This window comes from Mus caroli, unplaced genomic scaffold (assembly GCF_978045245.1).
Source record: "Mus caroli unplaced genomic scaffold, Mus_caroli_1 scaffold_12, whole genome shotgun sequence".
Classification (NCBI taxonomy): Eukaryota; Metazoa; Chordata; class Mammalia; order Rodentia; family Muridae; genus Mus; species Mus caroli.
In genome coordinates, this window is record NW_028227267.1 from 11923160 (window position 1) to 11938069 (window position 14910).

At 42.1% G+C, this 14910-nt stretch overlaps 1 pseudogene across 1 annotated transcript; it reads right to left on the reverse strand.

The window, feature by feature from the left end:
• Positions 1 to 535: 535 nt before the first annotated feature.
• On the reverse strand, positions 536 to 8055 carry LOC147001633 (uncharacterized; annotated as a pseudogene). Its single transcript, XR_015044714.1, has 5 exons — positions 7803 to 8055; positions 6911 to 7064; positions 5828 to 5959; positions 4969 to 5152; positions 536 to 1520 (listed from the first exon to the last, which is right to left on the reverse strand). The product of XR_015044714.1 is annotated as an uncharacterized LOC147001633 (transcript).
• Between the last annotated feature and the right edge of the window lie 6855 nt (positions 8056 to 14910).

The window sequence follows — 14910 nt, forward strand, 5'->3', positions numbered from 1 at the left end:
CCTGGGAAGATTCTATGCCCCAGTAGAGGGGTATGCCAAGGCCAGGAAGAGGGAGTGCGTGGGTTGGGGATCAGGGGTTGGGGGTAGAAAAAAGGGGATCTTCAGAGGGGAAACTAGGAAAGGGTTTAACATTTGAAATGTAAGTAAAGAAAATATCAAAGAAAAAGGCATTTGTTAGGACTTTATGAGCTGATACCTAATTACAATCTTCATCATTTTTGAATGATGTCTTTGGGCAGACACTGGTGAATCATAAAGTAATAAAATGAACGTTGAAGGACCCCCACAGAAACCTGTCCCCCCAAAATTTTGGAATTTATTATCTCTACTTGCATTTACCAGTGACTATATATTTGAAGGAAAGCAGAAGCATACACTGCTGTGTTTTCTGACAGCTTTTTATTCCCTTAGACTCTGCTTTGACTTAATGAGAGCTATTACAGAAATACTGATGTATTTGCCATTAATGTGTTCAACACTGTCATCCACATTATTTTCACAGTAGCTAAATATTTCACAACAAGGATGCAGAATGGGTAAGTTTTCCAACATTAAGTTCCTATCCAGAGAGTTTGACACACTCTCCACACTGAATGTATGATGGACTTTGTAGTTCAGTCTGTCTGGGAAGAAACTATGGGGCCCAAGTCCCATGAAGAATGCAGAGATCCATCTGGGACGAATATCTGTGGGATTTCATGATCACCCCTGAATAATAAGGTTCTTAAGAGTGAAGAGTTGGAGATCACTGTATTAGTCATAAGAATAAATGCAATGAACTCAATTGTAACTCAAAGCTGACAGTCAATATGTACTATGTATAGCCTTATCAAAATATCAAATTAATTACAAGAACAAATAAACAACCAATATATAACTAAACTTTGAATGAAAACATGAGAAACAAAAATAACTAAACTAATCAAAACTCAAACCAAAATCAAACCACAAAAATTGTGTAACACAAAATTTTTGTCTGCACATTTTGTAGCACAGACTTACAGCCTGTGGCTGTTTGGCAACTGAATAGAAAAGCAGTTCCTGGAGGTAGCAATCTTTGCAGGTGAAATTTAAGCAACACTCTCCTTTTAGAGTGTGGGTTTGAAGGATATGGCCTCCCAAGTCAAAACAGAACAGATGTTGTAGAATTGGGTCCCAGTTTATACAATTTTGTTGACTGATCTCCATGTTATTATTCATGATAACCCATCAGGAAAAGATAAATTTGCACTCAGAGTCTTCATGGATGCCCAGTAGCAGTTGATGTGTCTCAGCACTTCTCTAAGTCCCTTTAAATGTGCACTCTTCCTGGGCCAGAGGCTAAATGAAATTAAGGCCTGTTCATACCAAAGAAACCAAAATAAAGGAAGAGCATACAGCCCATTACAGCCATGGTTATTAGGGATGAGAGGCAATAGTGGTGTATTTTTGGTGTACTCTCAGTGCTCCTCCTCCAGCACTTCTCTTTGAGGGAGATGGTGGTCTGTGCCATGTTCCGGTGTCTGTTGGAGTATTTCACACTTAGGGAAGGAAGAAACAAAGTCCTGGTAAGCATTTGTCAATTCAGCTGTCCCTCCCAGAACAGCTCTATTTAGCTGGACAAAGCAACATGACCTATCAGCTGAGATCATTCCGTGTATCCCAATTGTCATAGAGCACCTGAGCTTGAAATTATTTCTCACCATTTAAAAGCTGCTAGAAACTGAACTGTCAACTACACGTTTTACTGGAGTTTTAAAAAATACCACATTTCCCCGGTTGTGCATATTTATTATATTGAGTAATAACATTGTAGCAATGTCTGAATGTGATTTCAAGAGAGACGTGTGCAACCTAGAAAACCATGTGGATCCTTATGGGGTGGGAGCATGCCCTGAACTGAAGTGAAGGCTATGATTTTTTCTCCAGTGCAGGAACCTCACAGGGTTCCTCTTCTCAATCCCTCTATCTGCAAATAACCATAGAAATCATACAACACAAAACCCATGGGTACTTCATAGACCCTAGATCCTGCAAAAGTTTGCTAAATAAATATATTCACAAGGCTAGGTTTTGAACCTTAAAAGTGATGGTCATGAAGAAACAGAAAAACACCCCTGTACATCTATGACTATTGAAGGGCACACTCTCAAACACACATAATATTTGTGTTTTGCAATACAAGCATATTGTATTACTGTGACCTATTTAGTTTCCCAGTTAATACTAATATAAAAATCTCCCAGCATATTTTGGAGGTATAAAAGAAGCAAATCTTGAATGGGAATGGTACTTACTGGGCATAGCATATAGGCAGCTCAGTCAGTGATATGCTTTCCACTCCTAAACCGGTCTGGGATTCAGGGTACTTGTCCTATTATCAAATCTAACTCAGTAAGTTCCTAAGGCTGTGTAGAATAGGTTTGTTTCCCAGCCTAGGGTCACATGTTGGTGGTGGACCAGCCTCTTGTTCTTGTTCACTGTTTCAGACTTGTCCCAAAAAAAGTTTCTTCCAATAGGATCTCCCTTTTCCATCACCTGACTGACTTGGTGTCCAATGGTATGAGCCCAGAGTAATATGAACTATCTATAACTAGGATTCAAACGAACCATTTTCTCCCCAGAATGTGATTGTGTCAGGGCTATTTTGAGTAAGATACGGCTGACTAGTTAAAGGACATATGCTTGCATGGATTATCTCACACTGAGTTCATGGAAGGGCTACACCACACAGTATCTTTCTGTTCTTCAGCAGATGGACATCAGGATAGCTTCTCCTTCAGGGCTGCTCTGAGGACCACTACAACCCTGAGCACCCTAGACTCTGTGGATATCTCCTCCTTGTTCTGGAAGCACTGGGTCAAAGAGGACTTCTTTCCCACTTTCTGAACATGGCTTCCAACAAACATACCCAATTTTATACTACCAGAACTGTCTGAAGGTCCTCATTTCTCCCAAACTCCACTGAGGCTGATTTTAACTCTGAGAAAATGATTTTGAAGAAAAGTCATGCCGAATGCTACACAGATAAGATAGCATGAGGACTTTAGATTATCTAGACCCTCAATGGGCTCCTGAAAAAGGCCTGGTTTTGCTCCACAGCTATGGGAATTCTGCTGGATGCAAGTTCAGCTCCAAGCAACTCAATCTCTCAATGAGTAAAATCCAAGACAAACTACAAGGCAAAGCTTTACTGAGCAGAGGTAGCAGGAAATGTAATGGTGGCAAGAAATGAGGAAAACAACCTGGAATGCTTAGAAGACACATTGAGCCACCTGACCTTCAGGTGGTCCTTCACAATTCACCAAGAGCAGAAAAGGGACATAAACACGTAGATTTTATACAGCAACCTCCTCCTTCCCTCCATATACCATATCCCTTTTATTTGCTCTAAAGATTTCAATGAGAATCAATAGTTTTGTCTCTAGTCAGTGAAAAATCTGACCCTAAAATAATTTTTGTGTTCTTTTATATTTGGGAGTTAGGTGAGCATGCAGAATAATTGGACTGCTGTATTTGATATTTCATAGGTGCAAACTAAAACCTCAGAGTGCATTTCTCATTAAATTTGGTCTCTAGAGACACACACAGCTGCATTTATGCACAATCACACACGCACACACAAAAACAAACACACACATTTGTATATACAAGCACCCATATCACAAACACAAGATTACCTAGTATTACACAAACACACTACTTTAGTATAAACAAGCTCAGCCACAAGTGGTCCAAACACACACACCACACACAAGACACACAAACATACACACCACACAATACACACACAGAGACACACAAACACAAATCAATGAAAATGTTACTCTCGCCCAGCATATTTCCTGTTGCATGAGCACCTTCTAGGACCTCTGATGTGTATATGTATGAGGTTCTTAGACTCAGGCAGTCTTTGCTGCCACCCTCATCTGTAATTAACTCCTCTTCAGAAAGTTTTTTATCCAGATACTTGCTGGTCCTACAAGGAAATTACAAGCTCTGCACAGATAACCTGGACAACCCAGTACCAAATTCCCAAGAAAGAGATTCCTAAGAAAAGCCTCCAGCAAGCCCCATGTTGACTCTCTGTGTAGGTATTGCTTCACTATACCTACACAGGATCCTTGGTAGCATCAGAGGAAGACAGTGACTTTTGTTCACTACCCAGGAACTTTTGAACCTATTACAGTTCATGTGATCTTAAATCTTCCTCAATATCAGTCAGAAGAAAGCTGATGAAATGACATGCTGTGACATTTCTTAAATGCAGTGCTGTGCCAATTATGAGGGGGAATCTATCCTGAAACAAAGCCATGCCCATGATATAGTTAGCAAAAACCATGTTAGCAGAGGGATGAGCTGTAGGATTCTGTGCATGTTCATGGTGGAGCCAATAAGACAAACCGATATCTCCCAGGGAGATAACTCTATGCAGAAAAAGTAAAGAAATCTAAAACTTATTTTTAAAATAGCTGTATTTTTTATCAGTTTGTTGAAATAAATAAGAGAGGGAATGACTCCTGATAGTGGACAAGAGATGCCAAGACTACTGGACAGAACAAAAAAGGAAATGTCACGTTTATTGATAGTCCAAGGCTCAAAGAAGTAATATAGAGAATGAGTGGACAATCCAGATGTCATTGAAGGGCCTCCCAACACACCGAGAGAGACACAAGTCAGGACAACCATGTATACACAAAAAGAAACACACAGACACACAGTCACAGACACAGACACACACACAAGCACACACAGACTTATTCACATAAAATCATAATTAAGCAGAAAACAATGAGGTATCTATTGTGCCAAACTTGCAGTTTCCTGAACCAGGCTACCTCCACAGAGAGGCCTGTAGATGATCACATAAACAAACACTTGGAGGAGACATAGGTGAGTGCCTGGAGAAGTTGTTGGACTGTTACATTGGATTGTCTATGTTTATGGTTATACATGAGGGCAATCGGCCTCTGATCTATATGTTCCTACCTGCTGCTCCTTGGCACTTGGGACACAGATGTTCTTGCTGGCCTCCTCACAGAACCTCTTTTCTTCCCCACAGGCCACTTGTGTTCCAGCCTGCTCCACCAGCAGCTTTCTGTTCTCATTCAGTAATATCCTTACTTTTTCATTGAGTTGAGTGCACTCACGAAAGAGGTGTTGCTCCTTGATGCTGATCCACAAAGCAAAATTGGATGATTCCCAGCCAGATTCCATTTGCTTACCCCTCCTCCAAGTCCCATGATCCCTGCAAGGGCCCTGATCCCCAGACAGCCCCAGAAGAGTCCACACTATACATAGCAGCACCAATCAGAGGCAAGTGAAATCAAGATACCAGCCATATTCCATAGGACTCAACAAACTTCTGAAAACCCTGACACTAAGAGTGCTCCCTATACATCACAGAAGAGGAAATGTTCCTCATGGTTGATTATAGGTCTGTGGTACCAAAAAAACCTTCAGCAGGTAGAGGGCTTACCCCTCTGAGAGAGTTGAGAAGACCCAACAGGTGTACACTCTTTCCATTTTTGTCAGGAATCCTACATCTTTTAATCTTTGGTCAGAATACTAGAGGTTCAGGGTTCCTGGATATTCCAGCATGGTGGAAAAGTTTTCTATGTAGAGGATCTTGAATTTGGAAGAATAAAATTTGGAGGGTCTTGGACACTCTTCACACTTAGGACAACTGAGTCCAAGAGGTACAAATCCAAGACCCTAGCCTCGGGCAGGGTTCCTGGATAAAAAACACATAGCATGGATCCAGAACCCTTGCTTTTTTTCAAAGTCCTAAAAGGACAGAAGCATTCCCTGCCTAGTTGTGGAGGTCTCAGTTGTGTAACTGACTCACCTGTAAGAATAATTATTCTCTATCAGTTCCTTGGAGTAGTCCATGGAACCCTTTATGGACTTGGTCATTTTCTCCATATCCACCATTGTCTTCTCATGTTGTGATTTAATGATGTTGAATTCAGTGTTCATCCTGTGTTAGGCCATGGCCAAGAAGAAAATAATCTTCTGAATTAAGGATTCAATAATCATGTGCAAACAGGCTACCCAAGCCAAGTGCATGCCACATCCTGGCTCATTCAAACTGGGTCCACTTGATGCTAATTAAACTTACTATCCTGGGCAGAGGACAGCAGAGCCAGGGGACCAAATGGAGGTGGCTGACCTTCAAGAGCTTCCAGGGCAAGCATGAAGGAATAGACTACTTCTATGATAATTTTCCACTACAATATGCCACAGGCATGGGTCCAGTAGATATCTGTAATGGCTTTCCTCTTATTTTTAAGGCAGGGATTCTCATTCCTTTGTTTGGTTCCTGTTGTTATGGGAATTCCCAGAGGGCACCACTAGTATTTACAGGACAAAGGCTTTATCACACCTCCTCCCCCAGGGGATTCTTGTGTGACAGCAAGGAAACACCAGGAGCAAACTTCCCTGGTGATCACTTTGGGCCTCTATGGACTCAACACTATCAGGACCTGCAAACTGTGCATCACACAAGTCCTCAGACCCCATCAAAGGTCCCAGAGCCCCAGTCCTGAACAAAACACACACAACTACATTCACACACACAGACACAATTAGAATGCCAAATAAATCCAGGGAGGTGCCATCTCTCAGAATATAATGAACAATATCAGAGTAAAGCCATGATAGCCTGCAGGCATTGCATTCACACAATGAGAGGCAGCAAGTGTGAGCAGGTCCTTTCAGATCTTTACAACAAGAATCAGATTGCAAGCACCCCAAGGTCAAGTACAAAAGAAGATGATAATAAACACACAGCACCTTGTTTATCCATCAATGAAACACCTGTCAGGGCTACTTAATGGAATGATGGGAGATGACACACTCCATTCATGGAAGGAAATTGGGTTAACAGATGGCACAATACAGTCAACAGGGTACTGGGCATAATTACTACCTGTAGTTCAAATCTTCACACTTGTAAAGTTCCAGGACTCCACACATTTCCTCCATGTCAGTGCTGATCTTCCTCATATAAAATTTCAGTTCTTCTACTTCATTTATATTTGATGTCTGATTAGTGATGTTGGAATTTTCAGATGAAGCAGACCCTGGAGAATGAAAAACAGAAATGAATTTGCATACTTGATGGCCCAGGGGCAGGGGAGACCATTCTGAGTCCCAAGAAGAAGATTGAGGGAGAGAAAAGGTAAAGACAGGGTGAATCCCTAAAAGAGCAGAAAAGCTATCTTCCAGCTGGTTTGCCAAGCTATGTTCTTCTTCCTAACCATCATTATCAGACATATGCCACACTCCCTATTACAGGCCCCCTTGCCCTGAAATCTATAAGATGCCTCAGAAATAAAGATACAGGGAACATTGTCAGGTCATATCAGATGTGATGCAGGGAAATCCTGAAGTTCATCGTGCTTAGCACTATTAAGCCCTAATTAATTGTGTGTCTTCAAATCCAAAGTGTCTGAGACCTCACCACATGACATGACCAGGGGAGCATCCTTCTCTGTTCTTTTCTTCAGAGACTCATGTAACCTACAGTAATCTGGAAGATGAAGTTCTTCAACTCCCTTCTATGAAAGGAATAACACACTGTTATTCTCATAGTGCCCACTCCTGGCATTCTTTGTCACTCACAATGAAATTAAATAGCTCCCAGAAAAGTAGCTGCAGGTTTGTCAATTCCTGGCTCTGTCAAACCAATCATCAGAAATTCTTGACTCTTTGTCTGACATTGACAAAGTCCAAGGCTTCAGCTTGTAAGACCTACTCCTGGAAGGCCCAGCTCAAGCCTAAATCTACCAGGAAGTTCCCCAACTCTGCCTAGGACTCACTGTGCCTTCTCCAGAATGATTTCCTTCTTCCTTTTTTAAGAGAGAGGATTTCCTCTTCCTTCTGTGTTGGTCTGGTCTCTCCTTCATCTCCATTCTCTTTCTGACATAGCCTGAACAGCCAGGAAAACATCCCTGTTGCTGAACCCAGAGCAAACGAAGGGATGACTCACAGGCAGTTGCTGTTACCACAACACAGAGATGACATCACAGAAGATTCTAGTTCTCTCCTAGATACAAGAGATTGTCCAAGGAAGGCATTACTGATGATGTCACTAGGAACTGCCATGACCTACCTGCTAACTCGTTCTCCCCAACCTGGTCCTTTTCTGCGGTGCCTTTCCTGGAGCCCCTCATGGACCCATGGGATACCCTTTGGCAACATCTCCTTCCAAAGCTAGAGAATTCAAAGTGCTTCATTAGAAGTCATGTGCTTTTGATGGGGAATGTTGGTTAGGACTCTGACATGCTTAAGAGATTTTTGTTAGCACCCAAACCTCTAGGGACTGTGGATGTCATAAATTTTTCACAAAAATAAGTATACCACCTGAGTCAATTCCTGTGACATACACTCCAATTTCCCAAGGTTTTCCTGTCTCACAGAGGCAAACGTCATTCTCCTATATATTTAATTGTATAAAACCTGGATAATATTTTCAAACTGTGCATTCCTTGATAGTGGGCATCCTTTCCATATATATCCATGTGTTTCACAAAATCTCTGGTTTACAATCCTATCTTTTACAAGGAAAACTCCCTTTTCTTTGAAACATAGGGGATCATCTACAGGGCAGGAATAAATAGTAAACTTGCTGTCCCATCTTCAAAACATTATCTTGTACATGCTCCTGTTCTCAAATACAACCAGACAATTTAAGTGGGCATTAGAGAGCAAAGGTCATCCTGGACTGTACATTACTACATTGTAGCCTCATAGCCATTACTTCTCCTGACTTGTGAAGTTGAGCAATGAGGAGTTTGCAGGTTGTACCATGATACTGTACTCACAGCAAATATCAGACCCATGAGGTAGGGCAGGGTGTGCAATGGACTGAGTTGAGATGAAACCTCAATTTTAATGTATCTATAAGTTCAGGATGCTGTCCCTTTGGCATTATCATCTCTGGCTTCTGTGTTCTGATGCTGGGTTTGCTGAATCTGTGCTGTAATGCCCCCTAAGCTCACAGATATAAGAGTGAAAAATCATGTATGTCTTCTTTGGGAAACCATCTGAATTTCACTGCCATCTTGAGCCAAACAATATCAATATGCAGAGTTCAGAAATCAAGGGGAGATAGGTGATGCCTTCAAAATACAGGTCTTTTTCTTCCAATTAGTGCTCATATTTTTTCCAATGTGATTTTTCCTTTTCTCTTTCACTAAGGGTGGCTTGTGTGTTTGCTGGCCTAAAGGGTCCTGGATCCACCTACAAGGCGCTTACCCTATACAGACTCAGTTTTACCAAGAAAAGGATTGTTGCAGAATCATGCCCTGGCAGCCAGAAGGTCAGCTACACTGTCTTAGGTCCAGCTGACCTGGTATAGGACTGAAGACCTGAGCTATCTGGGGAAAGAAGCAGCATGCAGTGTCACACAGCTCTCTCTGATGCAACTGCTAGAACTGGAATAAGGATGTTTGTTTGTTTGTTTGTTTTTTTGTTTATTATAAATACATACAAAAGTTAGCCTGAGTTGGGACATGCCTTTAATCCCAGCACTCAGAAAGTTTTTAAAAAATTGATGGTGTTAGTATTCCTGTTGTCTCTGTTGGTTTTGTATTGATCTCTCCCAGCTATTTGCAATGGACCCAGAAAATTAAGTCCATGCTCTCTACAGTTCTATTATTCACGTTAATCAGTGATTTTATTCTTAGCAAACACTCCTCATATGATCTCATTACTCACTTTCAAATTAGGAAGACAGTTATACAGACATTATTTAACTTGTATGGTCTCACTTAACCAATTCATCATGACTGTAGAGTGGCATCCCAACCTTTGGGATACCCAAGCTTCTATTTTTGAGATGACAGGCCTCTGTGGAAGACCCCATTAGCTAGCAGAGGACCTGGAATAATTGCAGCCTGAAGGTCAAGACTGCCCCTCCAGTGTCTCTGAAGCCTGAGGCAGATTTCAGCCAACAATGCAGGTACACTTGGCCACAGCTGGTTTAGGACTGTATTTTAGATGAGCCCTGAGACCTGGATGATCACAGGTCTCCAGAGATCTGGTAAAGGTGAGCACAAACACTTAGACTCGAGGAGAATAATGTATCTTTGGGATACAAGTCTTTCTTTTTTATTTATCTTTGCTTTGTATGTAGTTTATGTTAAAATCAACTTATTCTATAATCCAGACCTTACCTAATCAGTCTGACAGAAATTTTGCACCCTCTGACAAACATCACTCCACCACTCTTCTACCTTCCCTCTTGGCCCATCATTCACAGAGATGAGCTACTCTGAGGGAATTCTAATAGCCCAAAAGGTAGTCATCTTTCGCACTGTGATCTTTAGGAAAGTAGGCTGAGTTCTGCCCCAGATGAATGCAGATGTTCCTCTTTGCCTCCAACTTGTCTGGAAACCTTTGGTCTTACTTCTTCCTTTTCATCTTATTTGGACCTAGATTCCAATATTTCCACACAGAACAAAGGCTGAAGATACTTTTTTTTTTTTTTTTTTAGGTTTTTTGAGACAGGGTTTCTTTGTATAGCCCTGGCTGTCCTGGCACTCACTGTGTAGACCAGGCTGGCCTCGAACTCAGAAATCCGCCTGCCTCTGCCTCCGGAGTGCTGGGATTAAAGGCGTGCGCCACCACGCCCGGCTCCAAGGCTGAAGATTCTTAATGATATTTTGTGGTTTATTGTTTCTGTTTTAACCACTAGGTAGAAACTCCCATGACCTCCCAAGTCAATATGATTATAATTTGAAAGTCAGGGACCAAATGCCCTATTGTCTCCTCCACCGAGATATCATGCTTAAAAAAATAATTATAATGTCTTCTACCTGTTTATCAGTGTTCTCCTGCAATTCTTTAAGGGATTTTTGTGCTTCCTCTTTAATGTCTTCTACCTGTTTAGCAGTGTTCTCCTGCAATTCTTTAAGGGATTTTTGTGCTTCCTCTTTAATGTCTTCTACCTGTTTAGCAGTGTTCTCCTGTATTTCTTTAAGTTTGTTATTAAAGTCCTTCTTGATGTCCTCTACCATCATCATGAGATATGCTTTTAGATCCGGGTCTAGCTTTTCCGGTGTGTTGGGGTGCCCTGGACTGGGAGAAGTGGGAGTGCTGGGTTCTGATGATGGTGAGTGGTCTTGGTTTCTGTTAGTAAGATTATTACGTTTACCTTTCGCCATCTGGTAATCTCTGGGGTTAGTTGTTATCGTTGTCACTGTTTAAAGATTGGAGCAGACTCTGTGTTCCACTCACCAGAATTCTCAAAATCCTGTGGCGGGTGTCCTAGATAGCTGGCGGGTGTCAGCCGACCCTGCGCTCTAGCTACCCCTGTGCTGGTCAGACCTGAAGAGGCTTGTGGCCCTACACAGGCCGGTTTTCTGCTTCCCTAACTAATGCAGTCTCAGGTCCCTCTCGCAATTGGATTGGAGCAGACTCTGTGTTCCACTCACCAGAAGTCTTAAGATCCTGTGGCGGGTGTCATGGGTAGCTGGCAGGTGTCAGCTGACCCTGCGCTCTAGCTACCCCTGTGCTGGTCAGGCCAGAAGAGGCTTGTTTCCCTACTCAGACCGGTTTTCTGCTTCCCTAACTAATGCAGTCTCAGGTCCCGTGCGCAATTGGATTGGAGCAGAAGCTGTGTTCCACTCACCAGAAATCTTAAGATCCTGTGGCGGGTGTTATGGGTAGCTGGCGAGTGTCAGCCGGCCCTGCGCCCTAGCTACCCAGGTGCTGGTCTGGCCGGAAGAGGCTTGTGGTCCTACTCAGGCCTGATTTCTGCCTCCCCAACCAAAGCAGTCTCAGGTCCCATGTGTTTGGACTGGAGCAGAAGCTGTGTTCCACTCACCAGAAGTCTCAAAATCCTGTGGCGGGTGTTGTGGGTAGCTCAGGAATTCAAGGCCCATACCTAACCATGATAAAAGAAATATACAGCAAACCAGTAGCCAACATCAAAGTAAATGGTGAGAAGCTGGAAGCAATCCCACTAAAATCAGGGACTAGACAAGGCTGCCCACTCTCTCCCTACTTATTCAACATTGTACTTGAAGTCCTAGCCAGAGCAATTAGACAACAAAAGGAGATCAAGGGGATACAAATCGGAAAAGAAGAAGTCAAAATATCGCTTTTTGCAGATGATATGATAGTATACATAAGTGACCCCAAAAATTCCACCAGAGAACTCCTAAGCCTGATAAATAGCTTCGGTGAAGTAGCTGGATATAAAATTAACTCAAGCAAGTCAATGGTCTTTCTGTACACAAAGGATAAACAGGCAGAGAAGGAAATTAGGGAAACAACACCCTTCTCAATAGTCACAAACAATATAAAATACCTTGGCGTGACTCTAACTAAGGAAGTGAAAGATCTGTATGACAAGAACTTCAAGTCCCTGAAGAAAGAATTTAAAGAAGATCTCAGAAGATGGAAAAACCTCCCATGCTCATGGATTGGCAGGATCAACATTGTAAAAATGGCTATCTTACCAAAAGCAATCTACAGATTCAATGCAATCCCCATCAAAATTCCAACTCAATTCTTCAACGAATTAGAAAGGGCAATCTGCAAATTCATCTGGAACAACAAAAAACCTAGGATAGCAAAAACTCTTCTCAAGGATAAAAGAACCTCTGGTGGAATCACCATGCCTGACCTCAAGCTGTACTACAGAGCAATTGTGATAAAAACTGCATGGTACTGGTATAACGACAGACAAGTAGACCAATGGAACAGAATTGAAGACCCTGAGTTCAACCCACATACCTATGGTCACTTGATCTTTGACAAGGGAGCAAAAACCATCCAGTGGAAAAATGACAGCATTTTCAACAAATGGTGCTGGCACAACTGGCAGTTATCATGTAGAAGAATGCGAATTGATCCATTCCTATCTCCTTGTACCAAGATCAAATCTAAGTGGATTAAGGAACTCCACATAAAACCAGAGACACTGAAACTTATAGAGGAGAAAGTAGGGAAAAGCCTCGAAAATATGGTTACAGGGGAAAAATTCCTGAATAGAACAGCAAAGGCTTGTGCTGTAAGATCGAGAATCGATAAATGGGACCTCATAAAGTTGCAAAGCTTCTGCAAGGCAAAAGACACCGTCAATAAGACAAAAAGACCACCAACAGATTGGGAAAGGATCTTTACCTATCCTAAATCAGATAGGGGACTAATATCCAATATATATAAGGAACTCAAGAAGGTGGACTCCAGAAAATCAAATAACCCCGTTAAAAAATGGGGCTCAGAACTGAACAAAGAATTCTCACCTGAGGAATACCGAATGGCAGAGAAGCACCTGAAAAAATGTTCAACATCCTTAATCATCAGGGAAATGCAAATCAAAACAACCCTGAGATTCCACATCACACCAGTCAGAATGGCTAAGATCAAAAATTCAGGTGACAGAAGATGCTGGCAAGGATGTGGAGAAAGAGGAACATTCCTTCATTGTTGGTGGTATTGCAAGCTGGTACAACTGCTCTGGAAATCAGTTTGGCAGATCCTCAGAAAATTGGACATAATACTACCAGAGGATCCAGCAATACCTCTCCTGGGCATATATCCAGAAGATGTTCTAACCGGTAAGAAGGACACAGGCTCCACTATGTTCATAGCAGCCTTATTTATAATAGCCAGAAGCTGGAAAGAACCCAGATGCCCCTCAACAGAGGAATGGATACAGAAAATGTGGTACATTTACACAATGGAGTACTACTCAGCTATTGAAAGGAATGAATTTATGAAATTCCTAGGCAAATGGATGGATCTGGAGGGCATCATCCTGAGTGAGGTAACATATTCACAAAGGAACTCACACAATATGTACTCACTGATAAGTGGATATTAGCCCAAAAACTTAGGATACCCAAGATATAAGATACAATTTGTTAAACGCATGAAACTCAAGGAGAAAGAAGACCAAAGTGTGGACACTGTGCCCCTTCTTGGAATTGGGAACAAAACACCCATGGAAAGAGTTACAGAGATAAAGTTTGGAGCTGTGAAGAAAGGATGGACCATCTAAAGACTGCCATATCCAGGGATCCATCCCATAATCAGCTCCCAAACGCTGACACCATTGCATACACTAGCAAGATTTTGCTGAAAGGACCCAGATATAGCTGTCTCTTGTGAGTCAATGCCGGAGCCTAGCAAATACAGAAGTGGATGCTCACAGTCAGCTATTGGATGGATCACAGGGCCCCCAATGGAGGAGCTAGAGAAAGTACCCAAGGAGCTAAAGGGAACTGCAACCCCATAGGTGGATCATTATTATGAACTAACCAGTACCCCAGAGCTCTTGACTCTAGCTGCATTTGTATCAAAAGATGGCCTAGTCGGCCATCACTGGAAAGAGAGGCCCATTGGACTTGACAACTTTATATGACCCAGTACAGGGGAATGCTAGGGCCAAGGGGTGGGGGTGGGAGGGTGAGGGACTGGGGGGCAGAGTGTATTGGGGACTTTTTGGATAGCATTGGAAATGTAATTGAGGAAAATACCTAATTAAAAAAAATTTATAATCCATGGTGGTAGAATGTTGCTCTTGTTTGTTTGTTTGTTTGTTTGACCATTTTTTTGTTTTGGTGGTGTTGGGTTTTTTGTTTTGTTCTGTTTTTTTGAGATCAGGTCTGTCTGTGTAACCCTGGATGGCCAGGGATCTTACAACATAAAGCAGGGTGGTTACAAATTCAGAGAGATCCACCTGCCTCTGCCTCCCAAGTGGTGGGAGTAAAGTCGTGCACCACCATATCAGATAATAATGTTTTAATTGCCTGAACTATATCTCATATGACAAAGAAAAACAGAAGTCCAAATTGCCTCACTGTAAACCTACTTTGATGACAAATTAAAAGCGAGGTACTCATCAGCTGACTGTGTTCTGTGTTTAGCACACTTCTGCCAAAGTTAGAGAACAACTTATAGCCATTCAGAATT